General features: G+C 42.0%; 1 pseudogene; it reads left to right on the forward strand.

Annotated features, from left to right (window-relative positions):
* The first annotated feature begins 16,260 nt into the window (after window positions 1-16,260).
* On the forward strand, window positions 16,261-17,069 carry LOC131503499 (coiled-coil domain-containing protein 71L-like; annotated as a pseudogene).
* Window positions 17,070-18,420: the final 1,351 nt, after the last annotated feature.

Raw genomic sequence — 18,420 nt, forward strand, 5'->3', positions numbered from 1 at the left:
TTAAGGGTCTCACTTAGTACTTGCCTTTTCTCTGCAGCCCAGCGAGCACCTTGACCATCATTAATTTATATTCTTTATTTAATTGAGGCACAATGCTTACCTGCGTTTCAGCTCTTTTCTGGGTTTTTTATTGTTCTTTCTTTTGGAGCATATTTCCCTCTCTCTCCTTTTGCTTACCTTTCTGCATTTGTCTCTATAGATGAGGCAGAGCAGCTACTTCTCCTACACTTGAAGGAATTGTCTTATCTATGATTGTCCCCCTGGGTAGACTCTGTGTGCTAATTGGTGACATTTGCTGGCTGGCTGAAGCCGTGGCTTGCATGGACTGGGGATCCTGGGGCTTTCTACATAACAGGCGCCCTCTCAGGATACTTAGAGCTGAAGTAAAGGCAGACTGGGTTGTCCCAGGATTCTGTGTGTTGAGGGTACCCTGGCAGGACAGCTGAAGCTGAAATGATTGCAAGTTGAGGCATGCTGGGGTGCTGTGTATAGGTGCCCTGTACAGGGTGGCTAGAACGTAAGCAGTCTGGGGGTCAGGTTGTCCTTGATCTCTCTATGCAGACGGTTCCTGGGCAAGATAGGTGAAGCTAAAGTGGGTACAAGCTGAAGGCACCGGGGGCTGTACATGCAGAGGATACCTTGCCAATATAGTTGAAGCTGAAGTGGATATAAACTAGGGTGTACCAGGACTTTCCACTGAGAAGGTGCCCTGAAGGGCCCGTGGGAGCTGAGGTGGGTTACAGTCCAGGAATGGCTCTTTTGATATGCTAGTTCCTCTTTAAAGTGCATTGTTTAAGGGGGGGAAAGCATGTCATGGGTGTGTGTGTATCCAGTGCAATTGGGGCTGGTGGGTGTTGTGTGCCTGGAACATACTGAGGCAGCAGGTCAGCTACAGCAACTGGGCCCTGCTCTGGTCTTTGCTTTTAAGGTGGATGGAGAATTTGGGGCAGCTGGGTGGCTCAGTGGATGGAGTATCTGACTTCAGCTCAGGTCATGATTTCACAGTTCATGAATTTGAGAACCGCATTGGGCTTGATGGTGTCAGTGTAGAGCTTTCCCTGAATCTTCTTTCCCTCTCTTTCTGCCCCTGCTCTGCTTGTATTCTCTGCTTCTCAAAAAGAAGTAAACATTAAAAAATGTGGATGTAAAATGTAACCCTGCCATTCTCCCGTCTCTATGACCCAGAGAGAACTCCTGTGGCTCCTCTGTCGTTGACAGAGTTCTAATGCTCTCTTTTATATGACAGTTGCTCTTTTCAAACTGCAGTGTTGTGTTTTTCTTTTTCTTTCTTTTTTCTGCCCTAAGACAGAGGAGTCTGATCCTGGTTCTTCCCCAACTGCCCTTGGCAACGTTACGGATGGGTGTTTCCTTTGTTACTGTCTCTCTGTCTTGCTGTTGTCTTTCGATTTTCTATTTTTGGTTATGCACAATCTGTGCAGTCAGTCCTCAGCTCCTCACGAGGAATTGTTATATCAATGGGTGCAATCCCCAGGGAGCTGGACAAATTGGAAGTACACCTTCTGGCTGGTTCACCAGAAACGTAGTCAGGGAGTTCAGGCACAAGAGCACCTAGCTCCAGGGGACCCAACAAAGGTGAGGTTTGGCTACCCATTACTGACAAGATCGCGATTCAAAGGAACTAGTGGAGGTGAAACAAATGGGAAATTTATTCAGAGGCCGACACCAGAAATGCAGGAGACTCACATCAAAGACTCTCTCTAAAGTGCTGAAAATACTTCCAGGTTTCTGAAAGGAAAATGTGGGACAAAAAGAGGTAGGTATACACAGGTGGTCACTAAGGTCAGGTTGGTCATTGTCTTGGGCTTGAGGGTGGAGTCTTATTGGCTCAGGCAGTCCTTATTGCTAGAGGAGTAGATTCGGTTCCCATCAGGTGATACTTTGCTCTCAGGATCCTGAATTAAGAGATAAGCTGAGGGTGGCGAGGGGGCGCCTGGGTGGCTCGGCTGATTAAGCATCCTACTTCAGTTCAGGTCATGATCTCATGGTTCATGGGTTCATGCCCCGCATTGGGCTCTGTGCTGACAGCTCAGAGCTGGAGCCTGTTTCTGATTCTATGTCCCCTGCTATCCCTGCCCGTCCCCCACTTGCGCTCTGTCTCCCTCTGTCTCAAAAGTAAATAATCATAAAGAAGGAGAGAAGCTGGAAAGAAAAAGTTAATCAATTGGAAAGTTTAAGGTCAATATGGAGGTAGTTGAAATCTTCTTTCACCTTGGAGGAGTTGAGTTCAAGGCCTTTCTACACAGCCATCTTGAACCAAAAATAGAATAGGGGCCCTCTGAATCCTATTTTGATTGGGGAAAGTTTGGGGACATCCAAGGAAGGAGACAATAAAAGCAAGGAATCTGTCAGTTCTGTGTACATATCGACATAAACACCAGTACCTCCCCTGATTACAAGCGTTGCATGTACAGAAAAAGGCATAGAAAAGGCCTTCAGATTGGAAAAAGTAAAAATAAAAACTATCTCGATTCTTTTCTTTATTTATTTTTCAATTTGTATTTTGGAAAGAGAGAATGAGCAGACACGGGGAGAGAAAGAGACAGAGAGAAAGACAGAAAGAGAAGCTTAAGCAGGCTCCATGCTTAGCACAGAGCCCCACACGGGGCTCAATCCCCTGACCACGGGGCCATAACCTGAGCTGCTGAACCCAGCAGTCTGGTAGTCAACTGATGGAGCCATCAAGGTGCCCCGCAAACTGCCACAACTCTTAAATCATGGGGTTATCAGCATGAAACAAATTCTAAGGGGTATACATCAGTTTTCTAGAACTCAAACATAATTAAATAAGCCCCAGAATACACAGTCAATATATACAACTCAGTTTTATTTTTATACATAAGCAATGAACAATGAGAATATGAAATGCTTTTAACGAACCATGTAATATCACACCAAACATTGAAATACTTACATTTAAATCTAACTGCCATGCACAGGATCTGTATGCTAAAAGCCACAGAAGGCTGATTGGATCAATCAAGGAAGATATAAATAAATGGAGAGATATGCCATATCTACCCTTGGAAGCCTCGCTAGGAAGATGTCAATTATCAACTTGATGTAGAGATTCAACATAATCCCAGTCGAAATCCCAGGATTTTTTTTGTGGATATCAGCAAGCTGATTCTAAAATGTGTGTGAAAAGACAAAGGAACTAGAACAGCCAAACAGCTCTGAAAAATAACCAAGTGGGAGAACTCATGCTGCACACTTTTAAGACTCAGTATAAACCTCCCGTAATCAAGGCAGTGTGATATTGAAGAAAGATGGAGACACAGGTCAAGAAATGGAACAGAGAATCCAGAAACTGTCCCCATACACAAGCATCTTCACCCAACTTCTGATAATGACATATAGCCAACCTAACAGAAAAAGGGATGTAGTCTTTCATCAAGTGTTACCGGAACAATTAAGTGTTCGTATGCAATAGTAATCAATGAACTAAGTAATTAATTGTTTAATTGATCGGTTCATTGATTAATTAAGAGAAGCCTTGACCTAAATTCATAACTTATAAAAAAATTCACTCAAATGGATCATAGATGTAAGTGTAAAGTACAAAATTATAAAAATTTCATAAGAAAGGAGTGCTGTTGGTTTTTTGAATCATTCAATCAATACTTTCGGAGCATTTAGAGTGAGACAACACAGTCTACACCCTGAGGATCCACTAGTGAACAATGGGAGCAAGAATCACTGGGATCTTGGTAATTAATAGTCCAGTGGGGGAGACTGACAAAGATTATGGAAATAGAAACTATGGTAGAGAATAATGAATGGGGAAAAAAAGGAAATACATCTTGGAGAGGATACAAGAATTGGGGGAGGGGGTGTGAAATACTAGACAGGGTGAAATACTAGACACAGAGCGTCCTGCTAAAGAAGGTGTCAGTTGAATAAATACCTCAAGGAAAGGAGAGAACAACCTGCTGACAGGAAGGTGATCTAGGCAGAAGGACCCATGAATTCCCCAAGGCAGGAGTGTGAACGTGTGTACTGATGGGAAGCAAGGAGGCCAGTATAGACAGAGAAACGAGGATGAGAAGAAGGAGGAATAAAGAGGTGGAGGTTGTGGGTCAAGGAGGAGAAAAAGAGGATGAGGGAGAGAAGGATGTAAAGACTGCCAGCAATAGACAAGGTGAAGCCAAATCTGGTCATACCTCTTCCTCCGCCTCACATTACCCGCTGCAGTTCTTTTTATTTTTTAATTGACATTTACTAAACTGTGTCTAGACCATGAAAATCTAATTCTACTTGTAGCAACTAATTGAAGCAAGAAAATGGAACATGCTAAATGATCAATAGCAGTGTTTAAATAGGTTATGGCATGCCATGTGGCCTTTAAAATTCATAGCCCTGCAGAACATTTATGACCTAGCGAAATGCTCGTATCACTAGATGACCAGAAATCGGATTCACAGCTACATAGCTAATTTTGGTTAATGCATGTACATATACCTCTTCCCTGGCGATTATACCACACTGTTAGAGGTGCTTACCTCCAGGGGCACCTGAATGGCTCAGTCGGTTAAGCATCTGGCTCTAGATTCCAGCTCTTTATGATTCCACAGTGTGTGGTACCAAGCTGCATATTAGACTCTGCACTGACAGCGTGGAGCCTGCTTATGATTCTATCTCTGTCTCTCCTCCCATCGCTCACTCTTGCTCATCTCTCTCTCATTCTCTCTCTCTGCCAAAAATACATAAACATAAAAAAAGGTGTTTAGATATGCTTCTCTCCAGGTGTTTGACTTATGACCATTTTTCTTTCTTTTTTCTTTTTAATTTTCTAACTTTTCTGCAATAAACTTTAAGACTACCATAATCATAAAATAATGTTTCAAATAAATGATTCAGTCTAGTATCATTTAAATAAATAAAGTGTTTCAATTCATAAATTTATTAGGTACATTCAACATATCAAGGATAGTTTGAAATAGTCCACTGTTAACGTTGCTAAGGTCTAGATTACTATGGGAGTCTAGGGATATTTGGGTAGCTGAGTCAGCTGAGTGTCCAACCTCTGCTCAGGTCATGATCTCACAATCTGTGAATACAAGCACCACACCAGACTCAGTGCTATCAGCATAAAACTCACTTTGGATCATCTGTCCCCTCTGTTTGCCCGTTCTCTCTTTGTGCTCTCTCTGTCTCAAAATCAATATTAGTTTTTTTTATTTTTTATTGTTTTAATTTTTTTAATGTTGATCTATATTTAAGAGAGAGAGAAAGTGTAAAAGCTGGACCAGAGAGAGAGAAAGAGAGAGAGAGAGAGAGAGAGAGAGAGAGAGAGAGAGAGAGAGAGAGAATCCAAATCCGATTCCGGGCTCAAACTGACAGACTGTGAGATCATGACCTGACCTGAATCAGATGCTTGACCAATTGAGCCACACAGGAGTCCATAAAAACTGTGAGTTTATATGATACTACATTTGTTTGAAAATAATAGGGGCGCCTGGGTGGCGCAGTCGGTTAAGCGTCCGACTTCAGCCAGGTCACGATCTCGCGGTCTGTGAGTTCGAGCCCTGTGTCAGGCTCTGGGCTGATGGCTCAGAGCCTGGAGCCTGTTTCCGATTCTGTGTCTCCCTCTCTCTCTGCCCCTTCCCCCATTCATGCTCTATCTCTCTCTGTCCCAAAAATAAATAAACGTTGAAAAAAAATCATATAATTGGCTTTACGCAATATGCTATTGGCTTTAAGAAAGACTTTAGTGAACAGAATCATCAACCCACTTACTCTAATAAATATATTAACTTCCAAAATATCATCTTCAGTGGGTCTGCTCCAGGACCACATCATATTAAACACGAACAAACAAGCAAGCAAGCAAACAAACAGACAGACAAAGAAACAAACAAAACAAGAACTAGTAGCAAATCATGACGCATAATGATCCATCCCACTGTCAAATTCTGTTACTATTTTTTTGGCCAAAGAGCTTATTTCAAAGGATTCTATTGTTTTTAATACAGATGAACTTCTGCAATTAGTTCAGCATATAGGTTTGAGGACATACTGAAAATGTAAAGGAAATACAGAATTTTATATTGTATAACCTTAGGCCTCTAACTTCCATGAAACTCCAAAAGGAGGACATTACCAGCACCATGAATTCTCTCCCTGTGATCACTCCCCATTCCTGCTCCATCTCCCTTTCCCAACGTAATCAATATCCTGACTTTGAGCAACAGAGATTAAATTAGTCCATGTTTGAATTTTATAAAAATATAATGGAATAATATGCATTTCTTTAGATCTGGCTTCTTCCGTTCAACTTTATAAGGCTCATCGATGTTGTTTTGCATAGGTGTAACTCAGGGATTGGTACTTCCACATTGTATTCTCTTACATGATTATTTAACAATTGCTTATCCATTCTAATGTTGATTCACGTTTGGAATGTATGTTTCCATACTGTACTTATTATACGGAAGGCTGCTATGAACATTTCCCTTTTACTGTGCTCAGCATGAAGCGTATCTACTACAGCGTGTTAATGTTTAGTTAGCTGCCTTAGCCTTAAACCCTGGCTGTACATCAGAATCACCCTGATGTCTGGATGGCAGTTCCACAGATCATGCTAATTTGAGCTTGTTTTAAGAACCACTAGGGTAGTTGTTGAAATCCCCAGACAAAAGGAGGAGATGAATCCAGTTTAAGGAATTCTCAATGGGTTCCTCTTTCAGGACACTAAAATGCAATGTAAAAATTATTTTGTGGCCATATTGACATCACCTTTCTCCTCCTCCCCCTTCTTCTTCTTCTTCTTCTTCTTCTTCTTCTTCTTCTTCTTCTTCTTCTTCTTCTTCTTCTTCTTCTTCTTCTTCTTCCCTCCTCCTCCTCCTCTTTCTCCTTCTTCTTCTTCTTCTTCTTCTTCTTCTTCTTCTTCTTCTTCTTCTTCTTCTTCTTCTTCTTCTTCTTCTTCTTCTTCCCTCCTCCTCCTCCTCTTTCTCCTTCTTCTTCTTCTTCTTCTTCTTCTTCTTCTTCTTCTTCTTCTTCTTCTTCTTCTTCTTCTTCTTCTTCTTTTTTCATAAAGTTCCTACACAAAAAGACTACCTATAGGCTTTAAGATGCTCTGCATGGCTTCCATAACATGTTGAAAATTCCCCAAATTCTCAAAGGAAACATCTTTAGACATTTTTTAAATATATGTGTTCCATGATACGGCACACTTGAGTGGGAGATTAGGGTATCAAATATCTAGACATACCCTAGTTTGGTATCCCAGCTCCATAAATACTGAGACTGGAAAAGGCAAGAGTTAATTTTCCATGGTCCAGATAAAGACAGAATTAAATGAGATCTCCTTAGTAGTAACTGTTACAACTGAAAATTTAGTTGGTGGTCTTTAATTTTCTAGTTTCCTGAAACTGCTTTTTGGATTCATGCCCAGAATCTGTCTTGATGAATATATGTCAGAGAATGAAAGCCAAAAACGAACAATGTGACCCTAGAAAGTACTGCAACAGTTAACATTGAGGTATCACAAAACTCTGAAAACACGTTCTTCAAGTTCAGTCTCCAATATGCACTGAGAGGTAGGAGAAAACGGAGGTCATAATATAACTCTTTTGTGAAACGTGAATATATGTGCAGTGACTTATTATTTTTGTGAAGTTAGGTAATTGCCTCTGGTTTGTGATGTAACGTTGTTTCAAGTTTGCACTTGAATCCGAAAATTCCTTCGGCAGACTCCCCTCCCACCTGATTTGACGTTGACTCCACCACTTCACCAAGAAAGATTTCTAAACTTTGACCATGTTTGACTGTTTATAAAAGTTTGTGGAAGCATTGAAGACCTCATCTGTGCCTTCAAGAAACTTACAATATTTGAGGGTAGAAAAAACCCAAACAGCATACAAACACAGTAAGACTTCAAGGTCAAGTTTCATGTATCAGGAGAAGTCCACTGAGCTGAGTTGATCAGTAAAGGCATCTCAGAGGCATAGCACAAAGAATCTTAAAGGATGACCAAATTTCTAGCTGGCAGGCAGAAAGGAGAAGGACAAAGGAGACAAAAGCAAATGTGTGTGAAAAAAGGAGGGGCAGGCATTCCAAGAACAGTGAGAACAACCCTGTTGGAGTTTGAGGTTCTTCTACAACAGTGGCCATTAAGTATTTGTGATGATGACAAAGACTGGGTAGAAGATGAGGTACCTACGTAACCCCTCAATTCCATAATCTTATGTCAGGAGGTCTTGTTGACAGCAAAGAATTGGAGACCCTCAGTTAAAACCTCAAGATGGTAATAACGAAGCAATTTGGTAGAAACAAAACAACAAAAAGTTAAAATTCTAAGCAAAATTCTATAAGTATGTGAATTAATACCCAATCAATAAGCAATTGAAATCCATGACCAACTTAAGACCCCTCTTGTGTTCCTCTGTTAATGGGGCATGGTCTTCAGTTGCTCAAGAGGGAAAGAGACTCCTTGTCAGTCGTCCCCTCCTCAACGTCTTTCCTGTGATCCATTCAGCAGCAGGGGTTCTCAACTCCACCTCCAACGTATGCCAAGCCAGCTAGTTTCTCACCACCTTCTGCCTACTCTCCGTTTTCGTTCTTAGCCTCATGCTGCCTTTCCCTTCCCACCAAAATCCCAGTTCATTCTTTTCACTGCATCAGGAATGCAATCCAAAAATCCTGAATCTGAGCAGTTCATTCCTCTGCTTAAAACAACCCTCTAATCTCCACTGTACTCAAAATGACACATAGAATCTGTAACGTGACCACCAGACGTTCGCAGTCCTGCCTCGTCACCCCTCTAATGCCATCTTTCCTCATTCTCCTTTCATTAGGTGATTGGGACCGTCTCTTCTCCTGGTTTCTCAAATTAGGCCCACGTAGGTTCCGCTCAGGATGCATTTTGTGTTCACTAGTTTCCTTACAGTTCTTGCTACGGGTCCAAGTTTGAATAAAATACTTTTCTCCCCAAGAAACCTTTGTTGGCCTATCCTCTAATCGAGATTTTGTCCGCCCTGTCATTCCTTCTCATAACATTTAGTCTTTTATTTAACAGCATTTGCCACAAGTTGTAATTACACATGTACCTTTTGTAGCTAAGGTTTGAAACATCCTGAATATATGGAGCATGCATGTTTGATTATCACTGTGTACTTGAACCTAATAGCACCTGACACCTAAGGTGCTCAACATGTATATCCACAGTGCCTGAAATAGGGGACTTTTAAGTATCTCCCGGTGTGCTGGACTGCAATATACATTCAAGTCTTCAATAATCTCTACCACCAAATTTAGTATTCATATACAAAAAAGGGAAGGGTCACCTCCTCAAGAATAGGAAAAACAGTTTGCCTTGTTGATAGCTTCTATGGTGTAGCTTACATTTTGACCTACGAAAGACCCCACCCTGGAGATACAGTTTGCATGGATGTAGTGACGACTATGTGGAAATCAAAACAAAATAGAGTGTTTATTGAGTGTAATGTTCCAGATTTTTTCCACACAATTTACAGCATTACCAATAATCTCACAACTATACTGAACATAGGCGGTATACTTCCCCTTTACAAATTGGAAAAGCAAACTCTGAGGTATCATTTGCCTATAATCTAAATCTGGCTGGTCAAAGAAATTCATGGGGCCAGGTAATTGAAAAAAATCCACAATTTTGTCCAAGGTAACCTCTGGGAAATCAGAAAATGAGCGGCTTTCATAAATGCAGCTGCCCAGAGCCTTTTGGTGGAGCCGTTTGTGTGGAGCCCGGGGTTTGGCGCCATCACATCTCCAGGATGTGATCTCCAGGTTACCAGGAGAAACCCCCATTGTTGGGAAGGGCAAGAACATCCATCCATGGCAACTTAAGGTGTTTTAACCCCTGTCAAGATAGTGCAAACCTCCACTTTGGCTTTCAAAGATGACATGAGACTGAACGCGGAAAACCCAAAAGACTCCATGAAAACGCTGGCAGAACGGATACATGAATTGACCAAACTCACAGGATACAAAATCAGTGTAAAGAAACTGGTTGCATTTCTATACACCAATAAGGAAGCAACAGAAAGAGAAGTCAAGTTATCAATGCCAATTACAATTTCACCAAGAACCATAAAATACCTAGCAAGAAACCTAACCAAAGATGGAAAAGATCTGTACGGTGAAAAGTATAGAAAATGTATGAAGCGAAATGATGAAGACACAACAAAATCAGAAAAAACAAATGAACAAACAAACACACACACACACAAACAAACAATCCATGCCTATACAGTGGAAGAATGAATAGTGTTAAAATGTCAATACTACCAAAAGCAATCTACATATTTAATGCAATACCAATCAAAATTGTACCAACATTCTTCTCCAGACTAGAGCAAGCAATCTGAAAAGTGGCACGGAACAACCAAAGAACTTGAGTACTCAAACTTATGTTGAAAAAAGAAAGCCAAAGTGGGAGGCAGCCCAGACTTCCCCTTTTCTGTGAAGCTGTAATCATCAAGATAGTATGACATTGGCACAGAAACAGGCACATTAAACAATGAAACAGAGTAGAGAACCCAGAAGGGGCCCCACAAATGTATGGTGAACTAATCTTTGACAAAGATGGAAAGAGTATCCAATGGATAGAAGACAGTCTCTTTACAAGTGGTGCTGGGAGAACGGAACAGCAACATGATGAAGAATCATCTAGATGACTCTCTTACAACGTGCACAAAAATAAATACAAAATGGATGAAAGACTTAAATGTAGACAGGAAACCATCAAAACACTAGAGGAGAAAAGAGGAAAAAAAAATTCTTCCTTGAATGTCTCAAAAGACAAGGGAATGAGAAGCTAAAATGAATTATCAGGACCTGGTCAAGATAAAAATCTTCTGCACTGCAAAGGAAACTATCAGCCAAATTAAAAGTCAACCGATGGAAGGAGTGAAGATATTTGCGAAGGCCATATTGGAAAAGGGTTAGTATACAAAATGTATCAAGAACTTACCCAAGTCACACCTGGAAAATGTAATACAGTGAAAAAATGGGCAGAAGACATGAATAGACACTTTTCCAAAGGAGACATCCAGATGGCCCACAGACACATGAAAAGATGCTCAACATCACTCTTCATCAGGTAAATACAAATCAAAGCCACGCTGAGATACCACCTCACACTAGTCAGTGTGGCTAAAATGAGCAACTCAGGAAACCACAGATGCTGGCAAACATATGAAGAAGGAGTAACTCTCTATCACTGTTGGTGGGAAAGGTAACTGGTGCACCACTGTAAGCATGAAACCTACGGACATCACAATGACTCTGAACGCATATCTTTCCCTAATAACACTGAACTTCAAAGGAATAAATGCTCCAACCAAACAACATAGTGTATCAGAATGGATGGAAAAAACAAAAAGAAAAAACAAAACAAGACCCATCTCTTTGCTGTCTACCAGAGACGGATTTTAGACATGAGGACACCTTCAGATTGAAAGGGAGGGGATGGAGAACTATCTATCATGCTACTGGAGGTCAAAAGAAACCTGGAGTAGCCAACTTATATCATACAAAGTAGAGTTTAAATTAAAGGCTGTACCAAGAGATGTCGAAGAGCTTTCTATATTAATTTCAGGGTCTCTCCATCAGGAAGAGCTAAACATTTTAAATGTCTACACACCAAATTTGGAGACACACAAATATAAAAAACAATTAATTATAAACATACAGAACCTTGTTGAAAAGAATGTGGTAATTGCAGAGACATTAAATTAACCATAGAAAAAAGGATGCAAAATCTCCAAAAGCATGGAGGTTAAGAAACATCCCACTAACGAACAAATGGGTCAACCAGGCAATTTGAGAAGAAATTAAAAGATATAAGGAAACAAATGAAAATGAAATACAACAATGCAAACCCTACGGGATACAGCAAGGGCTGTCCTGACAGGGAAAAACAAAACAAAACAAAACAAAACAAAACAAAACAAAAAAAAACAACAACATCAGCGACAACAACAAACATTGCTATCCAGGCCTATCTCAAGAAACAAGAAAAATCCCCAATACAAAATCTAGCAGCACACCTAAAGGAACTAGAAGCAGAACAGCAAGGCACCCCAAACCGAGAAGAAGGAGAGAAATACTAAAGATCAGAGCAGAAATAAACAATATGGAGTCTAAAGGAAAACAGTAGAGCACATCAATGAAACCAAGAGTTGTGTTTTTGAGAAAATACACAAAAGTGATAAACGTCTACCCTGGCTTCTCAAAAAGAAAAGATACGGGACCCAAATAGGTAAAATCACGAATAAAAATGGAATTATTACAACGAATCCCTCAGAAATTCAAGCAATCATCAGGAAACACTGTAAAATCTTCTACGCCAACAAACCTGACAACCTGGAAGAAATGGACAAATGCCTCCATACCCACACACTTCCAAAACTCAAACGGGAAGAAATAGAAAATGTGAACGCACCCATACCTAGTGAGGAAATTGAATCAGTTATCAAAAATCTCCCAATATATAAGAGTCCTGGACCAGGTGGCTTCCCTGGCGAATTCTAGCAGACATTTAAAGCAGAGATAATAGCTATCCTTCCCAAGCTGTTCCAAAAAATGGAAATGGAAGGAAAACTTCCAGACTCATTTTATGAAGCCAGCATTACTTTGATTCCCAAGCCAGACAGAGACACAGAGAAAAAGGAGAATTACAGGCCAATATCCCTGATGAATAGGGGTGCAAAAATTCTCAACAAGATACTAGCAAATCACATTCAATAGCATATAGAAAGTATTCAACACGACCAAGCGGGATTCATTCCTGGCCTGCAGGGCTAGTGCAATATTCACAAATCAATCAATGTGCTACATCACATTAATAGAAGAAAAGATAAGAACCATAGTACACTGTCAATAGCTGCAGAAAAAGTATTTGAGAAAATACAGCGTCCTTACTTAATACAAACCCTCAAGAAAGTTGGGATAGAAGGAACATACTTTAAACATCATAAAAGCCATTTATGAGAAGCCCACAGTAAATATTGTCCTCAATGGGGAAAAACGGAGACCATTCCCCCTGAGATCAGGAACAAGACAGAGATGTCCAATATCACCCCCGTTGTTGAACATAGTGTTGGAAGTCTTAGCATCAGTAATCAGACAGTAAATGGAATTAAAGGTGCCATCATTTGCAACGATGAATTCAAACTTCCACATTTTGCAGATGACATGACACTAAACGTGGAAAATCCGACAGACTCCACCAAAAGTCCTCTAGCACTGATACATGAATTTAGCAATGTTGCAGGGTACAAAATCAATGTACAGAAATTGATTGCATTTTATACACCAATAATGAAGCAACAGAAAGAGAAATAAAGAAACGGATCCAATTTACAATGCACCAAGAGTGAAAAAATACCTAGGAACAAACCTAACCAAAGATGTAAAAGATCTCTATGCTGAAAACTATAGAAAGCTTGTGAAGGACATTGAAGAAGATACAGAGAAAGCGAAAAACATCCCACGCTCATGGATTGGAGAACAAATATTGACGACATGTCAATACGACCCAACGCAGTCCTCACATTATATGCAGCCCCAATCACATTGCACCAGCATTTTTCTCCAAGCTGGAACAAGCAATCATAAAATGTGTATGGAAACACAAAAGACCCTGAATAGCCAAAGTAATACTGAAGAAGAAAACCAAAGTGAGAGGCACCACAATGCCAGACTTTAGCCACTACCGCAAAGCTATAACCATCAAGACAGCATGGTATTGGCACAGAAACAAATACATAGACTTAATGGCATAGAATAGAGACCCCAGAACTGGACCCATATACATATGGCCAACTAATCTTTGACAGAGCAGGAAAGAATATCCAATGGAAAAAAAGACAGTCTCTTTAACAACTGGTACTGAGAGAAGTGGACAGCAACATGCAGAAGAATGAAATTAGACCACTTTCTTACACCACTCACAAAAATAAACTCACAATGGATGAAGGACGTGAATGTGAGACAGGAAACCGTCAAACCCTTGAGGAGAAAGCAGGAAAAATCGTCTCTGACCTCAGCGTCACCAAGTTCTTAGTTGACACATCTCCAAAGGCAAGGGAACTAAAACCAAAATTGAATCATCGGGACCTCATCGAAATAAAAATCTCCTCCACAGGGAAGGAAACAATCAACAAAACTAAAAGGCAACTGACCGAATGGGAAAAGATGTGTGCAAAAGTCATACTGGATAATTGGCTAGTATCCAAAACCTACCAAAAGAACTCACCAACTCCACACACGGGAAACAAAGAATCCAGGGAAGAAATGGGCAGAAGACTTGAACAGACACTGTTCTAAAAAAGACATCCAGATTGTCAAGAGACACATGAAAAGATGCTCAACAGCACTCCTCGTCGGGGAAATCCAAATCCAAACTGCACTGAGATACCACCTCATGCCAGTCAGAGTGGCTACAATGAGCAAATTAGAAGACTATAGATGCTGGTTGGGATGTGGAGAAACAGGAACCCTCTTGCACTGTTGGTGGGAATGCAACCTGGTGCAGCCGCTCTGGAAAACAGTGTGGAGGTTGCTGAAATCATTAAAAATTGATCTACCCGAACACCCAGCAATAGCACTGCTAGGAATTTACCCAAGGGGTACAGGAGTGCTGAGACATAGGGGCACATGTACCCCAATGTTTATAGCACTACTTTCAACAACAGCTAAACTATAGCAAGAGCCTAGCTGTCCAGCAACTGACAAGCGGATAAAGAAGTTGTGGTTTATGTATATACAATGGAATACTACTTGGCCATGAGAAAGAATGAAACCTGGCCATTTGTGGCAACGTGGATGGAACTGGGGGGTATGATGCTACGTGAAATAAGTCAGGCAGAGAAAGACAGATACCATATGTTTTCATCCATGTGTGGAACCTGAGAAACTTAGCAGAAGACCATGGGCGAGGTGATGGGGGGAAAAAGTTATAGAGAGGGAGGGAGGCAAACCATAAGAGACTCTTCAATACTGATAACAGACAGAGGGTTGTCGTGGGTTTGGGGAGAGGGGAAAGTGGGTGACGGGCATTGAGGAGGGCCCCTGTTGGGATGAACACTGGGTGTTGCGTGGAAACCAATTGGAAAATAAATTACATTTAATGAAAAAGGAAATCCAGGGGTTGCTCTTACTGAATATGAGGATAGCTTTCCATTTTCAGCACTTTATGAGCATGAGGTAGTAGTAGCTTAAGCTGCGTAGATGAAAGTTTTGTTTGTGTGTTTAAGAAAAGGAGTTGAATAAAGACAGAGGCCTGTCACATGTATCACGTTGACCTTGGCAAGTTTCTCTTCTAATTGTTACCGTGACTTATCACTCTTAGTGATTCACGTAGTTTGCAGTCATCCTTTCATGCGGAAGTGGATTTCAATTGATCAAGGTAGGTGGTCATTGTAGTATTTTGTGAATGAATTGTGTATGTGGTGATGATGGATGGACTATGCTGGTTGCTTTCAAAAGCACTTACACGGACGGTGTAACACGTTTTCTACCCTTGGAATCCCATACGGTCTCTTACTACCTTGTGTATGACTTACCTGAAATATCATGAATTGGTAGGTAGTGTGAATAGGTTTTAGTGGCACTGAATGCCCTACTGGCCACTCACACAGAATTCGTTGACGCTTTGCTCTTAAGCACACAATGACTCAGTCTTCCCTAAGCTGCATGAAAGTGCGCATGGATACTAACTAGGCCAACTGTTTGCTGCTGCTATGAAGAACAGCTTCGTGAACTGTGAGCTGTAGCAACACACGTATGGAACCCTAAGCAGGGCACAGTATATCGGTGTTCTTTGAAAGGGTAGAGTAGTTATTTCAATTTGGCTTTCAGTGTGTTGCATGACAAGGCACTTAATTAGCTAAAACCCTCTTAGAGTCATGTTTGATTGCAAGTTGTGTGTACTCTCCACCGCTAAGTGTCATTTCATGTTAGATGGAATGAATGGAGGCTGAAGCACCCGTGCATTCACCTCTAGGACAACCCTCTTGAACTCGTGAAGAATTATGGGCCTTCTCAGGTAAGATTGCGTGCAGGTCTTTCTCAAGGGCATAATCTGAAACACAGCCAAACCTAAGGCAGCTTTGGGCAGCCCACCGTGATAAGATATGCAGACATTGTGACCTCACAAAGCGCCTGGTCTCCTAGCAACTGCGGTGTGACTCTCACAGCCTGCCTCCTGATTTGGCTTCATGGTAGGAAATTCATTAGGGTCCTGAGGCGGCTGCGAGACCTGGCAAGCGCAGCGGCCCCTAGCGGCCTCACATCCTGAGCAGCATGAAGAGGCGGAGGCGCTGGCCCAGGGCGGCCTTGGCCCCAGCCGCCGTGGGAGGAGCCTCTAGCGCTGCAGGAGGGGCCATGCAGAGGCAGCAGCCCCCGAGGCCCGCCTCCAGACGCGCCCGCCAGCTGCCAGGCGGAGGCGCCACGGAGCCCGGACGGTGGCGGTCGGCCAGAGGAAGGTGCCGCCCCCGCCGCCACCGTCCCGGGAGGACAGCAGCCCCCGTAAGCACGCGGCACCCGGGCCGTGCTCCAGGGGCCGCACCCTGGAGGAGAGTGGAAGGGCGGCCACCCCGACGTTGACCACCTTCCCCACCATCCGCGTAGTAGGCGACGTGTGGGTCGAGAGCAGCCTGCCAGAAGAGCTACGCCAGGCGCGCCAAGTCCTGGGAGTGAACCTGGAACCCGTGGTGAGACTCCGCCGCTTCCCAGTGCGTGGGCGGGAGATGCCGGCCACCGCCGCGCGACTTCTCAGCCCCGGGACCGGTTGTGCCTGGAGGGATGAACTAGGGACAGCCGGGACCGCGTCCCCTAGTGCACTTTACAGGAGAAGAAGCACCAGACGGTCCCGGCCAGCGCCCCCGGGATGCGGCGCCGCCTTCTGGGACTCCGGGGCAGCTGTGCCCTCTGCTGCCTCCCAGCACCAGGTCTGCGGAGGGAGGAGACCCCTGGACCGCAAGGGAGGTCCCCTTTCTTCCTAACCCCAGATTGAGATGTCTCCAGGACTGTAGGGGCAGATCCATGTTCTCTCTTGTTCCCTCATTGGTCTGAAATCTTCAGAAGAAGCTATTCCACCCCCACCCACTCCAAAGGAAGTTGGTTCCATGCTTGTGTAATAAAGCTAGAATTTCCTTGCTGTTCACCCACCTCTGGCTCCTCCCGCCTCATTTTCTTTCTTTGTCTCCTTTTTTGACTGCCACTCTTTCTGGACGAAAGATCGAATATGTGTGGAAAGTTGTTGCAATAGTTGGTATTCTCAATACCAATGGCAATAGTGGGTATTCTGAGTCCCACACCTTTCCGAGTTAACTGGATTCCAACGCTTTGACCAAGGATATTTTCGAAGAATTTCTAAGAAATTCAAGCGTATCACTGTTAATAATGTAAGGATTTGTATGGCTTTGAATGTCATGGGCTCGGTGATTACAAACCAAAAGATTCAAAGTTCAACTGTGTACACATTCTTAAGACGTTTCTAAAGATTTTATATTGAAATGTAATGTTTATGTTTACTGAGCTCCTAAAGGAAATGGTAGACACTCGGGAAGTTTTGTTGAGTAAAATTAACTTGGGAAATTCTTTATAAGTGGGTAAAATTGAAAGTGCATTGAGAAACCACACGGTTTCTATTAAAAACCAATGAGTGATTTTCAATAAATAAATAACTAAATGAATAAATAAATAAATAAATAAATAAATAAATAAATAAATAAATAAATAACTGGTGCTGGTTATGGACATGGATGGAATCCACTCGGAAATGACTTGGCTTTGTACCAATCTCACATACTGATCTGGGAATCTTTCCAGGATAATTTATTTTAAAATGGAAATCACATAGAATAAATGAGTAGGGGTAAGTGTGGTGACTAAAGCTGCATACATAATAGCCGTTGGAATTCTCTGAAGTATTACTGATCTAGAGCGGTGGTACATTTTTTTTGGCACCAAATAACTGGTTGAGGTTATCTTTGGGCAAAATAGATTTTCCTCACTTGTTTTTGTCGTTGTTGTTGGATAACAGGAAATATCCACATTACCAAGCATCACTCTTATAAATATCATGGCAGTTGGTTAACAGTTTTGCTCCAGGACTTTCCTTTATTATCTTATGTCCATGCACAGTTAGGTTGGCACGTATTGGTCTTTTGCTTGGCAATCAAAGACCAGAGGGATCAAACAGGAGAGCCACACAGAGTACTTTTCACTTTCATGATCGTGTTTATATCCTGTGGCCCAGCATGGAATTCTGGATTATCCAAGTGACCTCAGTTATTGGTGGCAGCGAGACTTAATGGTTTTTAGTCAGTGGTGTCACAGCCAGATTTTACTGCGATATCGGAAGGGCCAAGGAGTGAGTTTGTACCACTATTCTTTCAAGTTTAAGTGTTCTGC

Source organism: Neofelis nebulosa, chromosome Y (assembly GCF_028018385.1).
Source record: "Neofelis nebulosa isolate mNeoNeb1 chromosome Y, mNeoNeb1.pri, whole genome shotgun sequence".
Classification (NCBI taxonomy): Eukaryota; Metazoa; Chordata; class Mammalia; order Carnivora; family Felidae; genus Neofelis; species Neofelis nebulosa.